We start from the raw sequence: 23341 nt of genomic DNA, 5'->3' as shown, positions 1-23341 counted from the left end.
ACCCATGAGCTACCACCAGTATGACTGTGACAAACTGTCTTATGAGCCGTTTTGACAACGGAGAGAGCAGCTGAAACTGGTGGAGCCAGATACACGATGCTGAATGACCACATGAATGTGAGAGACTCCACCGCCACTGCCCTTGTGATCTGTTTTGTACACATACTGAGCTTTTGTAATTGTGGCGAGATGCCATCATGTATACTTGAGGGTAACCCCCTTCTGTGGACTCCCATATGAAACACCTCTGGATTTAATGTCCAGTTTTCAGGATCCAAATCCTGACGGGTGAGATCCTCTGTCTAACAGATGTCCACTCACGTAATGATCTCTTGACATTTTCACATAATGGTGTTCTAAGCCATTGAGGATTTGAGTCACATGCTGCATTACCATGCGGCTTCTTGGTTCTTACTGGTTGTTGTGTATGCAACTGCCGCTGCCTTGTTTGACTGCTTAAGCCCAGCGTGAGGCAGGCATCAAAAAATTACATGAAACTCACGGTTATTCCTCTCTACAGAAATATTTAGTAAAAGGCGAAAGATTTATTCGTTCTTAAGAGAAACCAGAGTATATACCTGGTCAGACTGAAGCGAATCATGTATTGCATTGTAAAATGCACAGAGTTCTAGGACCTTTATCGACAGCAATCTGTCGTGTTTTAGAACCTTTGTTGCTGATTTTAACTACAAATCCTGACCCTCTGCGACTGTCGTCCAGAGTATATGCACCCTTTTCCCTCTGTGGGAAACGCGAGTGAAGGGTGGCGAACTAAATTGAAAACACATCTTTATTCTTAATAGGTGAATACACCAATGTACCGCTAGTGTGCGTGTTTTGCACTAATTACTAGACGTACATTTGTTATTGCTGGTGTAGTAGGTAAAAGTCTTACCGTATTTATCATCTTACCGAAGCATTGACATCGTTTAGACGGAATTAGATGTGATTGTTTTCGAACTTGATCTGCTACCGCAGTATACCTTAGTAGCGCAAGTTAAAGGAACTTTGTTGAGACAGAGTTCTTATGTGAGATGAGTTATCATCCCAACCTCCCTTTGGTAAATACCCAAAGCGATAAACAACGGTAGACATGAAATGGTTAATGGTTGTGGCGATCTGCAACCGCTAGAACCTGTGAAGAACAAACCGGACTGGGTAAATACGCATTCAAATGCAATTCTGCAATTGTGTGGCTCCAATAAGCCAATACTAACCGCAGAAAATCCATTTTCGAACTGTAGTAAATGACTTGCTGATTGATATTGCAACGGAGCTGTTTGGTTTTGCTCAAACAGAGGGGAATAAGTAACTCTGACTCTGTTGGCGTACTACTGCCTGGTTTATAAACCAGCAAAGACTAAATGACAACCTGCCAACCGTTTGACAGAGGCAGTTTTGTCCTTTAAGCTGTAAATAGCTGAGACCTGTATGAGTTGAAGTCCTGAAACCTCGCAAATGTAACATGTAAAGACGCGCTTCCACAATTGTAAAAGAAGTCATCAAACCACTGGCTTGCTGACTGTAACGTCCTGTCGTTACAAGGCGTGACTGTTCCTTATAAAGGGATAAAACGCCGTTACAAATATACTCAAATTTATGAGCAACCAGGCTCTGGCCTTGTCGCGCTTAACTAGCGACAATGAAAATAACCGGCGTTAGCAGAAGCTTTACAGATATACTCTGCGGCTTCTTTTACCAGTGATCGTCATTGTTTGATACATAGATTCTAGTGACCCAAATGTATCCTGGGTTTTTGACAGAAAATCATCTAGCAATGGCGGGTCGCGTCCTTTTGGAAACGATTATGTATGGTTGTTAACAACCCCCCCGCACTATCTGAGTGCTGGTCTAATGTACCCTTTTCACTCGTAGTTATAATTTGACATAGAATCGAGTTAAATAAACACTCTGGTACCCAAAGGAAAATTGGCCCTTTGGAAGACTGTCTTTTGTTAGGGCTGGCGGAGTCATTCCGAGACTCCGATGTTACCGCTCTTTTAATTTGAATTGCCAATGTTAACATAGGATTTTTAAAATTATTTCTAGTCTGCACTATAGCCTTACTCGCTATGTAGACAGACACCATAAAATAATAGGCAATAGACAGACACTTGCACGACTTAATGAAGTTATTATGTGTCATATATATATATATGTTATCAAGCTTGTTTCTCTCTACGGAAATCTTTAGCAACAAACGAAAGATTTATTAGATATGAAGAGAAATCAAAACATTTTCTTTTATGTGAAAAGCAGTTCACATGGGCATATGAAACCCGAACCAAATTCCTACTAACTTCCCTGCGCCTCTGGTGGCTGAGAGATGTAGGGCAGGAATGTTCTAGAATTAATTAGAAATACAGATTACATGGCTAACTTATGTGAAAACCTGAACCAAAAATTCCTACTAACACCCCTGCGCCTCCTTGTGGAGTATAGGTGTATGGGTCTGGAATTATAACCTGGAAGAACAGCAATGATTAAAATGACCTCATGCCATGCTTCCACTGAAAATCACAGGACAGGTTACCTGCTGCAGCGTTAATATATAGGCTTAATAGCCTATTATACCTTAAATATAGGCTCAATAGCCTATTCTACAGTTACAGGTCTATTATACAGTAAACTCCGTGCAGTTTACAATACATTATGCAGCCTTATACTTTAGTTAGCCTTCCAGTTATTTTCATTAACTGTTTTATTTAGAACTGAGCAGTGTCTTATTTAGAACTGAGCAGTGTATTAACCCATGCAGCCTTTGCTGCTGCTATGGGCTTTACTCACCGTCACCCCCCCCGCAGCCGCGCTGCTTGTGATGTAGCTTCTCCCTGTGCAGCGCCGGAAGCGAGTGCAGGGAGCTTGGGGAAACCCGGGGAGCGCTGCTATATTGCGCCGGGGAGCCCTAGGAACGGGCGGCGCCTCATACAGCAGTGGCCGGGTGCAGCGCTGGAAGAGCGGCCGGCGTCTTTAGTGACGTACGGCCGCTCGGAGCTTTAGACCCGGGTACGCAGAGTGGCTGCTTGAGCGGCGCTCGCGTACAGTGGCTGGGAGAGCGGCCGGCGTCTGAGTGACGTGCGGCCGCTCGGTTACCGTGCTGGGAGAGCGGCCGGCGTCTGAGTGACGTGCGGCCGCTCGGTTATCACCCCCCTGCTGGGAGAGCGGCCGGCGTCTGAGTGACGTGCGGCCGCTCGGTTATCACCCCTGCTGGGAGAGCGGCCGGCGTCTGAGTGACGTGCGGCCGCTCGGTTACAGTGGCAGAGTACTGGTACAGTGGCTGGGAGAGCGGCCGGCGTCTGTGAGTGACGTGCGGCCGCTCTCTCGTTCAGCGGGGTCTCTGTAAGCGGCGGGCAAAGCAGCGGTAAAAATAAATGCTTTCCCACACAGCAGGGCGGCAGCGTGAGCTGACCGCCCTGACCCCCCCCCACCATACCTTAGTGTCGCACTTCTGTAAGCTCCGTCCAGATTGTGACGGGGCTTCCATCCTGGCTGTGACGGGGCTTCTTACTGTAAGCACCGTCCAGTTTTCAGCTCTCCTCCTGGCTGTGACGGGGCTTGTAATCTCCGTCCAGTTGCAGTAGGAGACAGTCTGCCTGTGGCTGTGAGGGTGCTCTTTGTGAGGACCGACACGCCATGCGCTGTCTTGTAGCGCCTGTGGCTGTGAGGGTGCTCTTTGTGAGGACCGACACGCCATTCGCTGCCCGTGCAGCGGCACTATCCCGGACCCATGTTTTTCCAGAAACTGGGAAGGGATGTGCTAAGTGTAAAAATAAAAATTAAAAATAAAAATTTAAAAATAAAAATCCAAGTGTGGATATACCACAAGCCTTGTTCGTGCTGTGAGCACCGAAAAAACACTGAGGTCGTACACTGAGGTACTCGGGGATATGGAGGGGGGGGAGGGTCCTAAATTTAAATATTCAGTGCCCTTGTTCGGCTACGCCCGTCCATATCCCAAGAGTACTCCAGTGACCCCTAGTGGATGATAAAGAAAGGATACTCCCTGAGAGTCATCAGTGATATGCAAATCATCTTTTATTACAATAATCATATATTGAATACTTTTCTGCCATTTTGGCTGTAACTTTGCATTATCGTAGTCGACACTGGAGTCAGACTCTGTGTCGATATCAATGTCTATTATTTTGGATAGTGATCATTGAGAGACTCTGAAGGTCTCTGCGACATAGGGACAGACATGGGTAGATTCCCTGTCTGTTCTCTAATCTTTTGTGCAATAAATTCACCTTAGCACTTAATTACACATATCCAAACAGGTGTTTTACCTCAGACATGTCAACACACACGTACCGACACACCACACACTCAGGGAATGCTCATCTGAAGACAATTCCCCCACAAGGCCCTTTGGAGAGAGAGAGAGAGTATGCCAGCACACACCCCAGCGCTATTAACCCAGGAATAACACAGTAACTTAATGTTAACCCAGTAACTGCTGTTTATATTGATTTTTGCACCTAATTATGTGCCCCCCCCCCCCCCCCCTCTCTTTTTACCCTCTTCTACCGTGTAACTGCAGGGGAGAGGCTGGGGAGCTTCCCCTCAGCGGAAACTGGTAAATCATAAGACAAATTAAATTTATCCCATCTACCCAAAGTGGACTTGGACATGTGGCAAGGCTGAGACCCCTCAGGTAGTTCTGGCGGTCTCACCCGAGACTCAGATCTTTTGCTTCCCACTCTTGTCGAGCGGCGGCCAATTATGATTGCAACCCAGCCAAGACATTGGCTAGCATTTCCAATGGGGGGTCCGGGGATGAAACCAGCTTAGAAACCGGAGCCGAAATTGTATTTGTAGCTGATTTCACAAAACATACTGTACATGTGGTAGATCCATCAGCTCTTACAGACCTTGCAGTGAATGCTGGTGCCTTACTCATTATGCAGAAGACAATACAAGATACAAAAGACAGACACTTGCACGACTCAGTAAAGGTGTACTAAGGTGTGTGTAGGCCAGTACTATATGAAATCTGATCCCAAATTCCCACTAACACCCCTGTGCCTCCGGTGGAGTAGAGATGTAGGACAAGAACGTTCTGGAATCCGAAACAGAAAAAACAGGAAGCATGGTTAAAAATGGCTGCCATGCTTACAGTTAGAAACATAGCTTAGGTTATTACACTGATAGCCTGTAACTAACTCCCTGTTTAAAAAGCTAAACAGCCCATCTTATTAACCCCTGCAGCCTTGCTATATGGTGCTGCTGCTATGGGCATTTACTCCCCCATTTACGCTGCTTGCGAGGTAGCTTCTCCCCCCTACTGCTCCCCTCATGTAGAGCGGGTGCCGGGAGCCTAGCGGAAGCAGGGGAGCGCTGTGTATAGCGCCGGGTAGCTGCGGTCCGGAAGAGCGGCCGGCGTCTGAGTGACGTTCGGCCGCTCCGAGCGATGTCCCCGTAGGCAACGGCAGTGTAGAGCGGCTGGCTCGGGCGGCCTCGTACAGCGGCGGCCGGGTAATCAGCGGCGAGAGCGGGCGCCTGTAATCAGCGGCGAGAGCGGGCGCCTGTAATCAGCGGCGAGAGCGGGCGCCTGTAATCAGCGGCGAGAGCGGGCGCCTGTAATCAGCGGCGAGAGCGGGCGCCTGTAATCAGCGGCGAGAGCGGGCGCCTGTAATCAGCGGCGAGAGCGGGGGCCTGTAATCAGCGGCGGGCCGGCGGTAAAGGAGCGTGAGCCGACCGCCCTGACCCCCCCCCCCCCAGCATACCTTGCTCGTCGTGCCGCATGTAGTGAGGGCTATGACGGAGCTTCTTCTGTAAGCTCCGTCCAGCCTTTCCAGCAGGTGTGAGCTGCGTGTGGCTGTGAGGGTGCTCTTTGTGAGGACCGACACGCCATGCGCTGCCTCCGTGCAGCGGCACTATCCCGGACCCATGTTTTTACAGAAACTGGGAAGGGATGTGCTAAGTGCAAAAGGAAAAAGTTAAAGGTAAAAATGAAAAATTAATAAAATATTCAACTAAGTGTGGGAGCTCCACACAAGCCTTGTTAGTGCTGTGAGCACAGAAAAAACACTGAGGTACTCTGGGATATGGAGAGGTGGAGTGTTCTAAATTTAAATATTCAGTGCCCTGTTCTTGCTAAAGCCGTCCATATCCCAAGAGTACTCCAATGACCCCTAGTGGATGAAAAATAAATTACATTACAGTCTTGAGTACATGGAATAGACTCCTTAGGAGAAGATATACATTCTGCTGCAAAGGACACAGAGTCCCTAGACATGGTAAGGTGGGATCACACTCACACACAGGAAAAGGTCAGACGCAGTTTCCCCAAAGTACAGTCAGAGTATAAGAAGCCAGCCACACAGCGCCCTTGTAGGCTGTTATTATGATAAAAGCCCGGCGCTAACTAGCTAACCTTAATCGGGTAGCTAGTACTGTTATCACACACTCCTCCTCCCCACCCCCCCCTTCCCTGGCTATAACACCCTGTATTCCTGGAGTTATGTGGAGGGCAGCGCTCCCTGTCAGTGTTATCTGCAGGGAGAAAATGGCGCTGGTGAGGTGAGTGCTGGAGCCGCTCTGAGAGGAAGCCCAGTCCCCTGTAATGGCGCACGGCTTCCCGCACTTATTCTTTATACTGGCCTGAGGTTGTGTGTGTGTTAACAGCGGGATTAGCCCGTTAACTAATGTGACCAGTGTAGGGTTAATGCGCTGGCTCAGAATGCCCCTCAAGCGTCGACATGTGCATGTTGCCGAGCCTTCCAGGAGCGCAGCCTGTCAGAGCTGCGCTCCAACCCTTGTGCCGCCATACCTGTCGGCGACTCGCTAATCGGGACGCCAACGTTGTACTCACCACTCTATCTTCTGGCTCTGTTAGGGGGTGGCGGCCATGCCTGGGGAGTGAGCGGTCCCCTCGTGGGATTGCAATCAGTTCCCTCAGGAGCTCAGTGTCCTGTCAGCGGAGTAGAGGACCATTAACTCTTTAAGTTGGTTCCCCCACCCCCACGAAGCAGGGAGACTGTTGCCAGCAGCCTTCTAGTAAAATAAACTCTAGAAATAAAAAACTAAACTGCCAGGAGCTCCCCTAGCTGTGACCCGCTCTTCCGGGCACATTTTGTAAACAGAGTCTGGTAGGAGGAGCCAGCCCACACTATTAAACTCTTAAAGTGACAGTGGCTCCCAAAGGACCAGTTTATACCCCATGGTACTAAATTGGACCCCAGCATCCTCTAGGACGTAAAAGAAAAATAAGATTTTACTCACCGGTAATTCTATTTCTCGTAGTCCGTAGTGGATGCTGGGAACTCCGTAAGGACCATGGGGAATAGACGGGCTCCGCAGGAGACTGGGCACTCTAAGAAAGAATTAGGACTACTGGTGTGCACTGGCTCCTCCCTCTATGCCCCTCCTCCAGACCAGTTAGGGAAACTGTGCCCAGAAGAGCTGACACTACAAGGAAAGGATTTGGAATCCCGGGTAAGACTCATACCAGCCACACCAATCACACCGTACAACTCGTGATAACTATACCCAGTTAACAGTATGAATAACAACTGAGCCTCACTGAACAGATGGCTCATAACAATAACCCTTTAAGTTAGGCAATAATTATATACAAGTATTGCAGACAATCCGCACTTGGGATGGGCGCCCAGCATCCACTACGGACTACGAGAAATAGAATTACCGGTGAGTAAATTCTTATTTTCTCTGACGTCCTAGTGGATGCTGGGAACTCCGTAAGGACCATGGGGATTATACCAAAGCTCCCAAACGGGCGGGAGAGTGCGGATGACTGCAGCACGAATGAGCAAACTCAAGGTCCTCCTCGGCCAGGGTATCAAACTTGTAGAATTTTGCAAACGTGTTTGATCCCGACCAGGTAGCAGCTCGGCAAAGTTGTAAAGCCGAGACCCCTCGGGGCAGCCGCCCAAGAAGAGCCCACCTTCCTCGTGGAATGGGCTTTTACTGATTTAGGATGCGGCAGTCCAGCCGCAGAATGTGCAAGTTGAATTGTGGAGCAGATCCAGCGAGCAATAGTCTGCTTAGAAGCAGGAGCACCCAGCTTGTTGGGTGCATGCAGGATAAACAGCGAGTCAGTCTTTCTGACTCTAGCCGTCCTGGAAACATAGATTTTCAGGGCCCGGACTACGTCCAGCAACTTGGAAGCCTCCAAGTCCCAAGTAGCCGCAGGCACCACAATAGGTTGGTTCAAATGAAACGCTGATACCACCTTAGGGAGAAATTGGGGACGAGTCCTCAATTCTGCCCTGTCCATATGGAAGATCAGATAGGGGCTTTTACAGGACAAAGCCGCCAATTCTGACACCCGCCTAGCCGAAGCCAAGGCCAAAAGCATGACCACTTTCCACGCGAGATATTTTAATTCCACGGTCTGAAGTGGCTCAAACCAATGTGATTTTAGGAAATCCAACACAACGTTGAGATCCCAAGGTGCCACTGGGGGCACAATAGGAGGCTGAATATGCAGCACTCCCTTAACAAACGTCTGACCTTCAGGCAGTGAAGCCAGTTCTTTTTGAAAGAAAATAGACAGGGCCGAAATCTGGACTTTAATGGATCCCAATTTTAGGCCTATAGTCACTCCTGACTGTAGGAAGAGCTGAAATCGACCCAACTGAAATTCTTCTGTGGGGGCCTTCATAGCCTCACACCAAGCAACATATTTTCGCCATATGCGGTGATAATGTTTTGCTGTCACATCCATCCTAGCTTTTATCAGCGTAGGAATGACTTCAACCGGAATGCCCTTTTCCATCAAGATCCGGCGTTTAACCGCCATGCCGTCAAACGCAGCCGCGGTAAGTCTTGGAACAGACAGGGCCCCTGCTGTAGCAGGTCCTGTCTGAAAGGCAGAGGCCAAGGGTCCTCTGAGATCATTTCTTCTAGTTCCGGGTACCAAGTCCTTCTTGGCCAATCCGGAACGATGAGTATAGTTCTTACTCCTCTCTTACTTATTATCCTCAGCACCTTTGATATGAGAGGAAGAGGAGGGAACACAAACCGACTGGTACACCCACGGTGTCACTAGAGCGTCCACAGCTATCGCCCGAGGGTCCCTTGACCTGGCGCAATATCTTTTTAGCTTTTTGTTGAGGCGGGACGCCATCATGTCCACCTGTGGCCTTTCCCAACGATTTACAATCAGCAGGAAGACTTCTGGATGAAGTCCCCACTCTCCCGGGTGGAGGTCGTGCCTGCTGAGGAAGTCTGCTTCCCAGTTGTCCACTCCCAGAATGAACACTGCCAACAGTGCTATCACGTGATTTTCCGCCCATCGGAGAATCCTTGTGGCTTCTGCCATCGCCATCCTGCTTCTTGTGCCGCCCTGTCGGTTTACATGGGCGACCGCCGTGATGTTGTCTGACTGAATCAGCACCGGCTGGTTTTGAAGCAGGGGTTGTGCTAGATTTAGGGCATTGTAAATGGCCCTTAGCTCCAGAATATTTGTGTAGGGAAGCCTCCTGACTCGTCCTTGGAAGTTTCTTCCCTGAGTGACTGCCCCCCAACCTTCGGAGGCTTGCATCCGTGGTCACCAGGACCCAGTCCTGTATGCCGAATCTGCGGCCCTCGAGAAGATGAGCACTCTGCAGCCACCACAGCAGAGACACCCCGGCCCTCGGGGACAGGGTGATCAGCCGATGCATCTGAAGATGCGATACGGACCACTTGTCTAACAGATCCCACTGAAAGATCCTTGCATGGAACCTGCCGAATGGAATTGCCTCGTAAGAAGCTGCCATCTTTCCCAGGACTCGCGTGCAGTGATGCACCGACACCTGTTTTGGTTTCAGGAGGTCTCTGACCAGAGATGACAACTCCTTGGCCTTCTCCTCCGGGAGAAACACCTTCTTCTGTTCTGTGTCCAGAATCATACCCAGGAACAGTAAACGCGTCGTAGGAACCAGCTGCGACTTTGGAATATTCAGAATCCAGCCGTGCTGTTGTAGCACTTCCTGAGATAGTGCTACTCCGACCAACTGCTCCCTGGACCTCACCTTTATAAGGAGATCGTCCAAGTACGGGATAATTATAACTCCCTTCTTTCGAAGGAGTATCATCATTTCGGCCATTACTTTGGTAAATAACCTCGGTGCCGTGGACAGACCAAACGGCAACATCTGGAATTGGTAATGGCAGTCCTGTACCACGAAACGGAGGTACACCTGGTGAGGTGGGTAAATGGGGACATGTAGGTAAGCATCCTTGATGTCCAGCGATACCATGTAATCCCCCTCTTCCAGGCTTGCAATAACCGCCCTGAGCGATTCCATTTTGAACTTGAACTTCCTTATATAAGTGTTCAAGGATTTCAAATTTAGAATGGGTCTCACCGAACCGTCTGGTTTCGGTACCACAAACATTGTGGAATAGTAACCCCGTCCCTGTTGAAGGAGGGGAACTTTTATTATCACCTGCTGGAGGTACAGCTTGTGAATTGCCGCTAGCACTACCTCCCTGTCCTGGAGAGTAGCTGGCAAGGCTGATTTGAGGTAACGGCGAGGGGGAGACGTCTCGAACTCCAGCTTGTATCCCTGAGATACCACTTATAGAACCCAGGAATCCACCTGTGAGCAAACCCACCGGTCGCTGAAGTTCGAGACGGGCCCCCACCGCACCTGGCTCCACTAGTGGAGCCCCAGCGTCATGCGGTGGATTTAGTGGAAGCAGGGGAGGATTTTTGTTCTTGGGAACTGGCTGTATGGTGCAGCTTTTTCCCTCTACCTCTGGGCAGAAAGGACGCGCCTTTAACCCGCTTGCCTTTCTGGGGCTGAAAGGACTGTACCCGATAATACGGTGCTTTCTTAGGCTGTGAGGGAACCTGAGGTAAAAATGGCGACTTCCCAGCTGTTGCTGTGGAAACGAGGTCCGAGAGACCATCCCCAAACAATTCCTCACCCTTGTAAGGCAAAACCTCCATGTGCCTTTTAGAATCCGCATCACCTGTCCACTGCCGAGTCCATAATACTCTCCTGGCAGAAAATAAGAATTTACTTACCGATAATTCTATTTCTCGGAGTCCGTAGTGGATGCTGGGGTTCCTGAAAGGACCATGGGGAATAGCGGCTCCGCAGGAGACAGGGCACAAAAAGTAAAGCTTTAGGATCAGGTGGTGTGCACTGGCTCCTCCCCCTATGACCCTCCTCCAAGCCTCAGTTAGGTACTGTGCCCGGACGAGCGTACACAATAAGGAAGGATTTATGAATCCCGGGTAAGACTCATACCAGCCACACCAATCACACTGTACAACCTGTGATCTGAACCCAGTTAACAGTATGATAACAGCGGAGCCTCTGAAAAGATGGCTCACAACAATAATAACCCGATTTTTGTAACTATGTACAAGTAATGCAGATAATCCGCACTTGGGATGGGCGCCCAGCATCCACTACGGACTCCGAGAAATAGAATTATCGGTAAGTAAATTCTTATTTTCTCTATCGTCCTAGTGGATGCTGGGGTTCCTGAAAGGACCATGGGGATAATACCAAAGCTCCCAAACGGGCGGGAGAGTGCGGATGACTCTGCAGCACCGAATGAGAGAACTCCAGGTCCTCCTTAGCCAGGGTATCAAATTTGTAGGATTTTACAAACGTGTTTGCCCCTGACTAAATAGCCGCTCGGCAAAGTTGTAAAGCCGAGACCTCTCGGGCAGCCGCCCAAGATGAGCCCACCTTCCTTGTGGAATGGGCATTTACATATTTTGGCTGTGGCAGGCCTGCCACAGAATGTGCAAGCTGAATTGTATTACACATCCAACTAGCAATAGTCTGCTTAGAAGCAAGAGCACCCAGTTTTTTGGGTGCATACAGGATAACAGCAAGTCAGTTTTCCTGACTCCAGCCGTCCTGGAACCTATATTTTCAGGGCCCTGACCACATCTAGCAACTTGGAGTCCTCCAAGTCCCTAGTAGGTGCAAGGCACCACAATAAGCTGGTTCAGGTGAAACACTGACACCACCTTAGGGAGAGAACTGGGGACGAGTCCGCAGCTCTGCCCTGTCCGAATGGACAAACAGATATGGCTTTTTTGAGAAAAAACCACCAATTTGACACTCGCCTGGTCCAGGCCAGGTCCAAGAGCATGGTCACTTTTCATGTGAGATGCTTCAAATCCACAGATTTGACTGGTTTTAAACCAATGTGTTTTGAGGAATCCCAGAACTACGTTGAGATCCCACAGTGCCACTGGAGGCACAAAAGGGGGTTGTATATGCAATACTCCCTTGACAAACTTCTGGACTTCAGGAACTGAAGCCAATTCTTTCTGGAAGAAAAATCGACAGGGCCGAAATTTGAACCTTAATGGACCCCAATTTGAGGCCCATAGACACTCCTGTTTGCAAGAAATGCAGGAATCGACCGAGTTGAAATTTCTTCGTGGGGCCTTCCTGGCCTCACACCACGCAACATATTTTCGCCACATGTGGTGATAATGTTGTGCGGTCACCTCCTTTCTGGCTTTGACCAGGGTAGGAATGACCTCTTCCTGAATGCCTTTTCCCTTAGGATCCGGCGTTACACCGCCATGCCGTCAAACGCAGCTGCGGTAAGTCTTGGAACAGACATGGTACTTGCTGAAACAAGTCCCTTCTTAGCGGCAGAGACCATAAGTCCTCTGTGAGCATCTCTTGAAGTTCCGGGTACCAAGTCCTTCTTGGCCAATCCGGAGCCATGAGTATAGTTCTTACTCCTCTACGTCTTATAATTCTCAGTACCTTAGGTATGAAAAGCAGAGGATGGAACACATACACCGACTGGTACACCCACGGTGTTACCAGAACGTCCACAGCTATTGCCTGAGGGTCTCTTAACCTGGCGCAATACCTGTCCCGTTTTTTGTTCAGACGGGACGCCATCATGTCCACCTTTGGTAATTCCCAACGGTTTACAATTATGTGGAAACTTTCCCATGAAGTTCCCACTCTGCCGGGTGGAGGTCGTGCCTACTGAGGAAGTCTGCTTCCCAGTTTCCATTCCCGGAATGAAACACTGCTGACAGTGCTACCACATGATTTTCCGCCCAGCGAAAAGTCCTTGCAGTTTTTGCCACTGCCCTCCTGCTTCTTGTGCCGCCCTGTCTATTTACGTGGGCGAATGCCGTGATGTTTTATCCCACTGGATCAATACCGGCTGACCTTGAAGCAGAGGTCTTGCTAAGCTTAGAGCATTATAAATTTACCCTTAGCTATATTTATGTGGAGAAAAATCTCCAGACTTGATCACACTCCCTGGAAATTTTTTCCTTGTGTGACTGCTCCCCAGCCTCTCGGGCTGGCCTCCGTGGTCACCAACATCCAAAACTGAATGCCGAATCTGCGGCCCTCTAGAAGATGAGCACTCTGTAACCACCACAGGAGAGACACCCTTGTCCTTGGATATAGGGTTATCCGCTGATGCATCTGAAGATGCGATCCGGACCATTTGTCCAGCAGATCCCACTGAAAAGTTCTTGCATGAAATCTGCCGACTGGAATTGCTTCGAAGGAAGTCACCATTTTTTTACCATGGCCCTTGTGCAATGATGCACTGATTTTAGGAGGTTCCTGACTAGCTCGGATAACTCCCTGGCTTTCTCTTCCGGGAGAAACACCTTTTTCTGGACTGTGTCCAGAATCATCCCTAAGCACAGGAGACTTGTTGTCGGGATCAGCTGCGATTTTGGAATATTTAGAATCCACCCCTGCTGTTGTAACAGTATCCGAGATAGTGCTACTCCGACCTCCAACTGTTTCCTGGACTTTGCCCTTATCAGGAGATCGTCCAAGTAAGGGATAATTAAGACGCCTTTTCTTCGAAGAAGAACCATCATTTCGGCCATTACCTTGGTAAAGACCCGGGGTGCCGTAGACAATCCAAACGGCAGCGTCAGAAACTGATAGTGACAGTTCTGTACCACGAACCTGAGGTACCCTTAGTGATAAGGGCAAATTTGGGACATGGAGGTAAGCATCCCTGATGTCTCGGGACACCAGATAGTCCCCTTCTTCCCGGTTCGTTATCACTGCTCTGAGTGACTCCATCTTGATTTGAACCTTTGTAAGTGTTCAAAAATTTTTTAGATTTAGAATAGGTCTCACCTAGCCTTCTGGCTTCAGTACCACAATATAGTGTGGAATAATACCCCTTTTCTTGTTGTAGGAGGGGTAATTTAATTATCACCTGCTGGGAATACAGCTCGTGAATTTTTTCCCATACTGCCTCCTTGTCGGAGGGAGACCTTGGTAAAGCAGACTTCAGGAGCCTGCGCAGGGGAAACGTCTCGACATTCCAAACTGTACCCCTGGAATACTACTTGTAGGATCCAGGGGTCCTGTACGGTCTCAGCGTCATGCTGAGAGCTTGTCAGAAGCGGTGGAACGCTTCTGTTCCTGGGAATGGGCTGCCTGCTGCAGTCTTCTTCCCTTTCCTCTATCCCTGGGCAGATATGACTCTTATAGGGACGAAAGGACTGAAGCTGAAAAGACGGTGTCTTTTTCTGCAGAGATGTGACTTAGGGTAAAAACGGTGGATTTTCCAGCAGTTGCCCTGGCCACCAGGTCCGATGGACCGACCCCAAATAACTCCTCTTCCTTTATACGGCACTACACCTTTGTGCCGTTTGGAATCTGCATCACCTGACCACTGTCGTGTCCATAAACATCTTCTGGCAGATATGGACATCGCACTTACTCTTGATGCCAGAGTGCAAATATCCCTCTGTGCATCTCGCATATATAGAAATACATCCTTCAAATGCTCTATAGTCAATAAAATACTGTCCCTGTCAAGGGTATCAATATTTTTAGTCAGGGAATCCGACCAAGCCACCCCAGCTCTGCACATCCAGGCTGAGGCGATCGCTGGTCGCAGTATAACACCAGTATGTGTGTATATACTTTTTATGATATTTTCCAGCCTCCTGTCAGCTGGCTCCTTGAGGACGGCCCTATCTATAGACGGTACCGCCACTTGTTCTGATAAGCGTGTGAGCGCCTTATCCACCCTAAGGGGTGTTTCCCAACGCGCCCTAACTTCTGGCGGGAAAGGGTATACCGCCCATATTTTCTATCGGGGGGAACCCACGCATCATCACACACTTCATTTAATTTATCTGATTCAGGAAAAACTACGGTAGTTTTTTCACATCCCACATAATACCCTCTTTTGTGGTACTTGTAGTATCAGAAATATGTAACACCTCCTTCATTGCCCTTAACGTGTGGCCCTAATAAGGAATACGTTTGTTTATTCACCGTCGACACTGGATTCAGTGTCCGTGTCTGTGTCGACCGACTAAAGTAAACGGGCGTTTTAAAACCCCTGACGGTGTTTCTGAGACGTCTGGACCGGTACTAATTGTTTGTCGGCCGTCTCATGTCGTCAACCGACCTTGCAGCGTGTTGACATTATCACGTAATTCCCTAAATAAGCCATCCATTCCGGTGTCGACTCCCTAGAGAGTGACATCACCATTACAGGCAATTGCTCCGCCTCCTCACCAACATCGTCCTCAAACATGTCGACACACGTACCGACACACAGCACACACACAGGGAATGCTCTGATAGAGGACAGGACCCACTAGCCCTTTGGAGAGACAGAGGGAGAGTTTGCCAGCACACACCAAAAACGCTATAATTATATAGGGACAACCTTATATAAGTGTTTTCCCTTATAGCATCTTTTATATATTTCTAACGCCAAATTAGTGCCCCCCCTCTCTGTTTTAACCCTGTTTCTGTAGTGCAGTGCAGGGGAGAGCCTGGGAGCTTTCCCTCCAGCCTTTCTGTGAGGGAAAATGGCGCTGTGTGCTGAGGAGATAGGCCCCGCCCCTTTTTCGGCGGCCTCGTCTCCCGCTCTTAACGGATTCTGGCAGGGGTTAAATATCTCCATATAGCCCCCGGAGGCTATATGTGAGGTATTTTTAGCCAAAAAAGGTTTTCATTTGCCTCCCAGGGCGCCCCCCTCCCAGCGCCCTGCACCCTCAGTGACTGCCGTGTGAAGTGTGCTGAGAGGAAAATGGCGCACAGCTGCAGTGCTGTGCGCTACCTTAAGAAGACTGAGGAGTCTTCTGCCCCGATTCTGGACCTCTTCTCGTTTCAGCATCTGCAAGGGGGCCGGCGGCGAGGCTCCGGTGACCATCCAGGCTGTACCTGTGATCGTCCCTCTGGAGCTAATGTCCAGTAGCCAAGAAGCCAATCCATCCTGCACGCAGGTGAGTTCACTTCTTCTCCCCTAAGTCCCTCGTTGCAGTGATCCTGTTGCCAGCAGGACTCACTGTAAAATAAAAAACCTAAGCTAAACTTTTCTAAGCAGCTCTTTAGGAGAGCCACCTAGATTGCACCCTTCTCGGCCGGGCACAAAAATCTAACTGAGGCTTGGAGGAGGGTCATAGGGGGAGGAGCCAGTGCACACCACCTGATCCTAAAGCTTTACTTTTTGTGCCCTGTCTCCTGCGGAGCCGCTATTCCCCATGGTCCTTTCAGGAACCCCAGCATCCACTAGGACGATAGAGAAATGGACATTGCATTAATTCTAGATGCCAGCCAGCAAATATCCCTCTGTGCATCTCTCATATATAAGACTACGTCTTTAATATGCTCTATGGTTAGCAAGGGAATCAATGTTATCAGATAGGGAATCAGACCATGCTGCTGCAGCACTGCACATCCATGCTGAAGCAATAGCAGGTCTCAGTATAGTACCTGAGTGTGTATATACAGACTTCAGGATAGCCTCCTGCTTTCTATCCGCAGGCTCCTTTAAGGCGGCCGTATCCTGAGACGGCAGTGCCACCTTTTTTGATAAGCGTGTGAGCGCCTTATCCACCCTCGGGGATGTCTCCCAACGTAACCTGTCCTCTGGCGGGAAAGGGTACGCCATCAGTAACTTTTTAGAAATCACTAGTTTCTTATCGGGGGAAGCCCACGCTTCTTCACCCACTTTATTCAACTCATCTGATGGGGGAAACACCACTGGTTGCTTTTTCTCCCCAAACATAATACCCTTTTTAGTGGTACCTGGGTTAATGTCAGAAATGTGCAACACTGTCCCACAGCTGTTATGTCATCGAACCTTTTATGTAAGGAGTTGACACTCGTGTAAAACCTTCCACATATCCATCCACTCTGGTGTCGACCCCGCAGGGGGTGACATCACATTTATCGGCACCTGCTCCGCCTCCACATAAGCCTCCTCCGCGCACACACACAGGAAATGCTCTGACTGAGGACAGGACCCCACCAAGTCCTTTGGGGAGACAGAGAGAGAGTATGCCAGCACACACCACAGCGCTATATAATCAGGGAATTACACTAACACAAAGTGATTTTCCCTATAGCAGCTATACAAATACAGTTTGCGCCTAAATTTAGTGCCCCCCCTCTCTTTTTTACCCTTTGAGCCTGGAAACTGCAGGGGAGAGCCTGGGGAGCTGTCTTCCAGCGGAGCTGTGAAGAGGAAATGGCGCCAGTGTGCTGAGGGAGATAGCCCCGCCCCCTTTCCGGTGGGCTTCTCCCGCTCTTATATTAATATTATGGCAGGGGATTTTTGCACATATATAGTTTATTAGACTATATTATGTGCTGTTTTGCCAAAGTAAGGTACTCTAATTGCAGGCGGCGCCGCGCCACCCCCCCCCCCCCAGCACCCATCAGTGATTGGAGTATGTGGTGTGCATAGGGAGCAATGGCGCACAGCTGCAGTGCTGTGCGCTACCTTAATGAAGACCGGAGTCTTCAGCCGCCGATTTCCAGGACGTTCTTCTTGCTTCTGGCTCTGCAAGGGGGGCGGCGGCGCGGCTCCGGGACCGGAGGACCGAGGCTGGGCCTGTGTTCGATCCCTCTGGAGCTAATGGTGTCCAGTAGCCTAGAAGCCCAAGCTAGCTGCAAGCAGGTAGGTTCGCTTCTCTCCCCTAAGTCCCTCGTAGCAGTGAGTCTGTTGCCAGCAGATCTCACTGAAAATAAAAAACCTAATAAATACTTTCTTTACTAGAAGCTCAGGAGAGCCCCTAGTGTGCAACCAGCTCGAGCCGGGCACAGATTCTAACTGAGGTCTGGAGGAGGGGCATAGAGGGAGGAGCCAGTGCACACCAGTAGTCCTAATTCTTTCTTAGAGTGCCCAGTCTCCTGCGGAGCCCGTCTATTCCCCATGGTCCTTACGGAGTTCCCAGCATCCACTAGGACGTCAGAGAAATCTCTCTCTCTGCAAATGTCGTATCTGTTACACCTGCAGTGCACATGGTTTTGCTCAACTGCTAACAAATTTGCTGCTGCGATCAACTCTGAATTATCCCCTAGGTGCGGCAAGACACTTGCTAGGGTTAAACAGTTTCATAGTCCAGGACCAAATCAAATGATCCAGTGACAGGCAGCCACCAGCACTGGTTTCGCTCAGCAAAACATATGCTGACAAGCAGAAGCACAACCCTACCCATCACCACATAACTAAAAAAGGTGTCTATTTACTAAGCCTTAGACGGAAATAAAGTGCACGGAGATAAATGACCAGCAAAACAGCTCCTGTCGTTTTTCAAACCCTGCCTGTGACATGACATTTAAGAGCTAATTGGCCGCTACTTTATTTCCGTTGAAGGTTTAAGGTGTGTACACACGGTGAGATCCTTGCTATGTCCGATTTTGTTTATGCAATTTCCCTTGAATTCCCCCCAGAGCCCAGATAGTCAAAATCTGTACTTGATTTGGCCTATGTACGATTTTGACTAATTGCCAATTTGGACTATACTTTGTATAGTTTGTACTATACTTTGTACTGGATAGTGAAGATAGACTGTGCAGGCAAGTCAATCTAGCTTTACGATACCAACCCCACGGGAGTGCGCATCGGGAAAGAGTCTGTATCGCAAGCTGCTTAACACCTTGAGATGTGCACTAACTTTCCTTAACATTTGACTGTATGGTCAAAATCTTACAGATGTATCTCACCGTGTGTACACACCTTAAGTAAATAGATCCATAAGGATGGCAAGTAATCACAATCACTTCTCTGAAATTCCCAATAACAAATTTCTGGCCTATGGATGCCGTAAAAAAATAGGATTTTGGTACTTACCAGGTAAATCCTTTTCTTTGAATCCATAGGGGGCACTGGAGTACTCTTGGGATATGGACGGGCGCAGCCGAACAAAGGCACTGAATATTTAAATTTAGGACTCTCCCCCCTCCATATCCCCGAGTACCTCAGTGTACGACCTCAGTGTTTTTTACTGAGCGAACAGGAACTATATAGAGAGGTTGACAATGGAGAATTCCTATAACATAACGGACAACAACAAAGTTGACCCATAACTTTACTGTCAACTAAACAGTTGACACCATAACCGATAGAACTTTATAATTTGAACCAATCGGTGAAAATGTGTTACCATAAGCTCATCTGAGCTTAATACCAACTAGGTAAAACGTGTTACCCTAAGCTCCTTTGAGCTTAAAACAACCCAGGTAAAACTGCTCTGGGTGGGCGTCCAGTGCCCCCTATGGATTCAAAGAAAAGGATTTACCTGGTAAGTACCAAAATCCTATTTTCTTTTTCATCCACTAGGGGTCACTGGAGTACTCTTGGGACGTACCAAAGCTTCCCTCGTGGGCGGGAGAGCTGTTTGATACTTGTAACAGTAGGCAGCCAAAGCTAGATGCTGATGACGCCACCATTTATAACGTGTAAGCGTGCACAAACGTGGTGCACTGAAGGCTATGTAGCCGCGACCCGCTGGGTCTGACATTCCCACAGAACCTGTGGGATGAGCTATTACTGACGTAGGCGATTGTAACTTAGCCTTAAAGTAAGCCTGACTTGTAGTCATTATTATCCAACTGGATAATGTCTGCTGAGAAACTGGCTAACTCCAGTTGGCAGCATCATCGAGAACAAACAACGTATCCGTATCACGTACTGTAGACGTTCGGGACATATATAAACGCGTAATGCGTGTACCACATTCAGAATTCTAGAATGTGCTGTCCACCCAGGAACCACTATTGGTTTATTGATGTGAAGAATACGAAAGCGGAATTCGTCCGAAGATCTGCTTTGTCATGAGAAAACTCAAATACGGTGGCTTGGAATACAAGGCACCCAAATATGAAAACAAAACCCTTGCCGAAGCCAAGGCTAGAAGAAAAATGTTTTCCAAAGTGAGAAACTTAATCCCCATTTGTTGTAAGGGTTCAAAATATGAAAACTGTAAGAAATCTGAACCCAACCTCAAGTCACCTGGCGCTGTAGGTGGGATAAATGGAGTCAGAACTTTGATGACACCTTGTAGAAAGGTGTGTACAGACGCAATAGAATCAAACGTCTTTGAAAATAAGTTTACCACACAGATACCTGCACCCTCAGTGCAGATAAACGCCGTTTCCCATCCCACCCCGTTTAACAGAATACGGGTAACTTGAAGGATGATGTCGGAAACTTCCGAGCTTTACCACCTATGTAAGCACACGAAATTTTGTAATAATGAGCTGCCTTAAGCGGCTTACTAGTTTGTAACATGGTTGGTATAACCGATACTGTAATGCCTATTTATTAAGAGGGCGGTGTGAACCCTCACCCCGTCAACCGCAGCTGCGGTACCTAGGTAATAGGTACATAGGTAACTATGGGTAAAAGAACGTTCCCTGTTATAACAGGTTGGACGTATTATGAGCGGGCCAATATCGTGTGCCAGTATTCCCTGGAAATTCGAGAAGCAAGCTCTCCGAAACCCATGACATATCACTAGTATGACTGTGACGAACTGTCTTATGATCCGTTTTGGCAACGGAGAGAGAACAGCGGAAAATGGTGGAGCCAGATACACGATGCTGAATGACCACATGAATGTGAAACACTCCACCGCCACTGCCCTTGTGATCTGTTGTTTTGTACACATACTGAGCTTTTGTAATTTGGCGAGATGCCATCATGTATACCTGAGGGTAATCTTTTGTGGACTCATATGAACCACCTCTGGATTTAATGTCCAGTTTTCAGGATATAAATCCTGACGGGTGAGATCATCTGTCTATCAGATGTCCACTCACGGAATGACCCCGTTGACATCATCACATAATAGTGTTCTAGGTAATTGAGGATTCGAGTTACCTGACGCATTGCCATGCGGCTTCTTGGTTCTCCCTGGTTGTTGTGTATGCAACTCCCGTTGCATTGTCTGACTGCCCTTGGTCAGACTGAAAACGAAGCATGTATTGCATTGTAAATTGCACGGAGTTCCAGGACTTTTATCGACAGCAATCTGTCGTGATTTTAGAACCTCTTTTTTAACTACAACTCCTGAACCTCTGAGACTGTCGTCCAGAGTATATACACCCTCGGCCCTCTGTGGGAAACACGAGTGACGGCCGGCGAACTAAAGTGCTTTGAAACACATCATTATTTTTAACAGGCGAATACACCAATGTACCGCTAGTGTGCGTGTTTTGCACTAATTACTAGATGTGTAGTAGGTAAATGTCTTTGATTTACCGTATTTATAATCTTACCTAGGAATCGTTCAGACGGCATTAGATGCGATTGCTTTTGAACTTGATCTGCCACCGCAGTATATATTAGTAGCGCAAATTAGAGGAACTCTGTTGAGACAGAGTTCTTATGAGCAGATCATCTAAGTTAGAGGCACTCTGTTGAGACAGAGTTCTTATGAGCAGATAGTCTAAGTATGGAAAGATTGTCACTGTCAGGACTCTGAGATGAGCTACCACCAACATCACTTTGGTAAATACCCGAGGCGTTGACCAGAAGCCAAACGGTAGACCTGAAATGGTTAATGGTTGTGGCGTTTTGCAAACGCTAGAACCTATGACCAACCGGAATTGGTAAATACGCTTGTGAAGATAAAGTGCAATGATGCAATTTTGTGGCTCCAATATGCAAATGCTAACCGCAGAAAATTCAATTTCAAACTGCAGTAAGTGACTTGCTGATTGAGACTGCGACGGAGCTGTCTGGTTTTGTTCCCCCAAACAGAGGGGAATAAGTAACCCTGACTCTGCTGGTGTACTACTGACTGGATATAAAACAGCTGAAACCCAGCCGAGACTAAATGGCAACCTGCCAAACCGTTCGATAGAGGCATCTTGTACTTTAATCTGTAAATAGCTGAGACATCATGAGTTGATGTCTTCCGCCAATGTAACGTGTAAAGACGCGCTTCCACAATAGGAACATGGAGATGGCCTAAGAGGTCATCAAGCCACTGGCTTGCTGACTATAGCGTCCTTACAAGGCGTGACTGTTTTGTACCTTTGAAAAAACTGAAGTCTAAAGGGATTAAACGCCGGCACAAGTATTTCCGTTTTGATACTGGCTGCAGTAATGTCAAATTTAGGACCAACAAGCTCTGGCCTTGTCGCGCTTAAACTAGCGACGATGAAAGTGACCGGCGTTAGCAGAAACTTTACAGATATACTCTGCAACTTCTTTAAACAGTGATCGTCCTTGTTTCCATACATAGAGTCTAGTGACTCAAATGTTTTTTATAATGTGTGACACAGACGCATTTACCAATGGCGGATCGCGTCATTTTGGAAACGATTAAATAGTGGTTAGAGTCTACTCAGTCTCTGTAAAAAATGGAGACAGTGACTCACTGGGATCTAGCAATGTATGGTTGTCAAAACCCCCGCACTACCTGAGTGCTGGACTAATGTACCCTTCTCACTTGTAATTATCGGTGTGAGATTTGACATAGAATCGTGCATTAAATTATAAGACCAGTCAAATAAACACTCTGGTACCCAAAGGGAAATTGGCCCTTTGGAAAGACTGTCTTTTGTTAGATGTGGCAGAGTAACTTCCGAGACTCCGATGTTACCGCTCTTTTAATTTGTAAAATTATTTTTAGTCTGCGCTAGAGCCTTACTCGCTATGCAGACAGACACCACAATAGGCAACGGACAGACACTTGGCCGACTTATTGTTATGTGTCATATATATATTTTATTGCTGAACAGCATATTTATATGAAACTCATGGTTGTTTCTGTCTACGGAAATCTTTAGCAAAAAACGAAAGATCTATGAAGAGAAACCAGAGTATTCTTTATGTGAAAAACAGGTCACATGGGCATGTGAAATCCGAACCAAATTCCCACTAACACCCCTGCGCCTCTGGTGGCTTAGAGATGTAGGGCAGGAATGTTCCAGAATTACACACTGGAAAACAGGAAGCCTGGTTAAAATGGCCCCTTTGCCATGCTGACTCTGATAATCACAGAACAAATTACAAATGTTTCCGTGTTAATATAGCCTATTATACAGTATAATCACAGGCCGAGTACAACACATGCTCTATGAATAAATATATATATAGGCTCAATAGCCTATGATAATTACAGACATTAATATATTTATACAGCATT

General features: G+C 47.9%; 1 protein-coding gene and 3 non-coding genes across 5 annotated transcripts in view; all 4 read right to left on the bottom strand.

The window, feature by feature from the left end:
• The window catches only part of HNRNPU (heterogeneous nuclear ribonucleoprotein U), an 86486-nt gene that overhangs the window by 22647 nt on the left and 40498 nt on the right, over positions 1 to 23341 (bottom strand). The gene's annotated exons all lie outside the window — the stretch shown is intronic.
• Positions 460 to 574, bottom strand: LOC134913483 (U5 spliceosomal RNA). Its single transcript, XR_010177238.1, has one exon. It is a non-coding gene; the product is annotated as a U5 spliceosomal RNA (small nuclear RNA).
• Positions 2122 to 2238, bottom strand: LOC134913579 (U5 spliceosomal RNA). The gene has a single exon (XR_010177296.1). It is a non-coding gene; the product is annotated as a U5 spliceosomal RNA (small nuclear RNA).
• On the bottom strand, positions 22906 to 23019 carry LOC134913583 (U5 spliceosomal RNA). Its single transcript, XR_010177298.1, has one exon. It is a non-coding gene; the product is annotated as a U5 spliceosomal RNA (small nuclear RNA).

Source organism: Pseudophryne corroboree, chromosome 4 (assembly GCF_028390025.1).
Source record: "Pseudophryne corroboree isolate aPseCor3 chromosome 4, aPseCor3.hap2, whole genome shotgun sequence".
NCBI lineage: Eukaryota > Metazoa > Chordata > Amphibia > Anura > Myobatrachidae > Pseudophryne > Pseudophryne corroboree.
The sequence above is the reverse complement of the archived record's forward strand: the minus strand, read 5'-3'. Positions and strand labels throughout refer to the sequence as shown.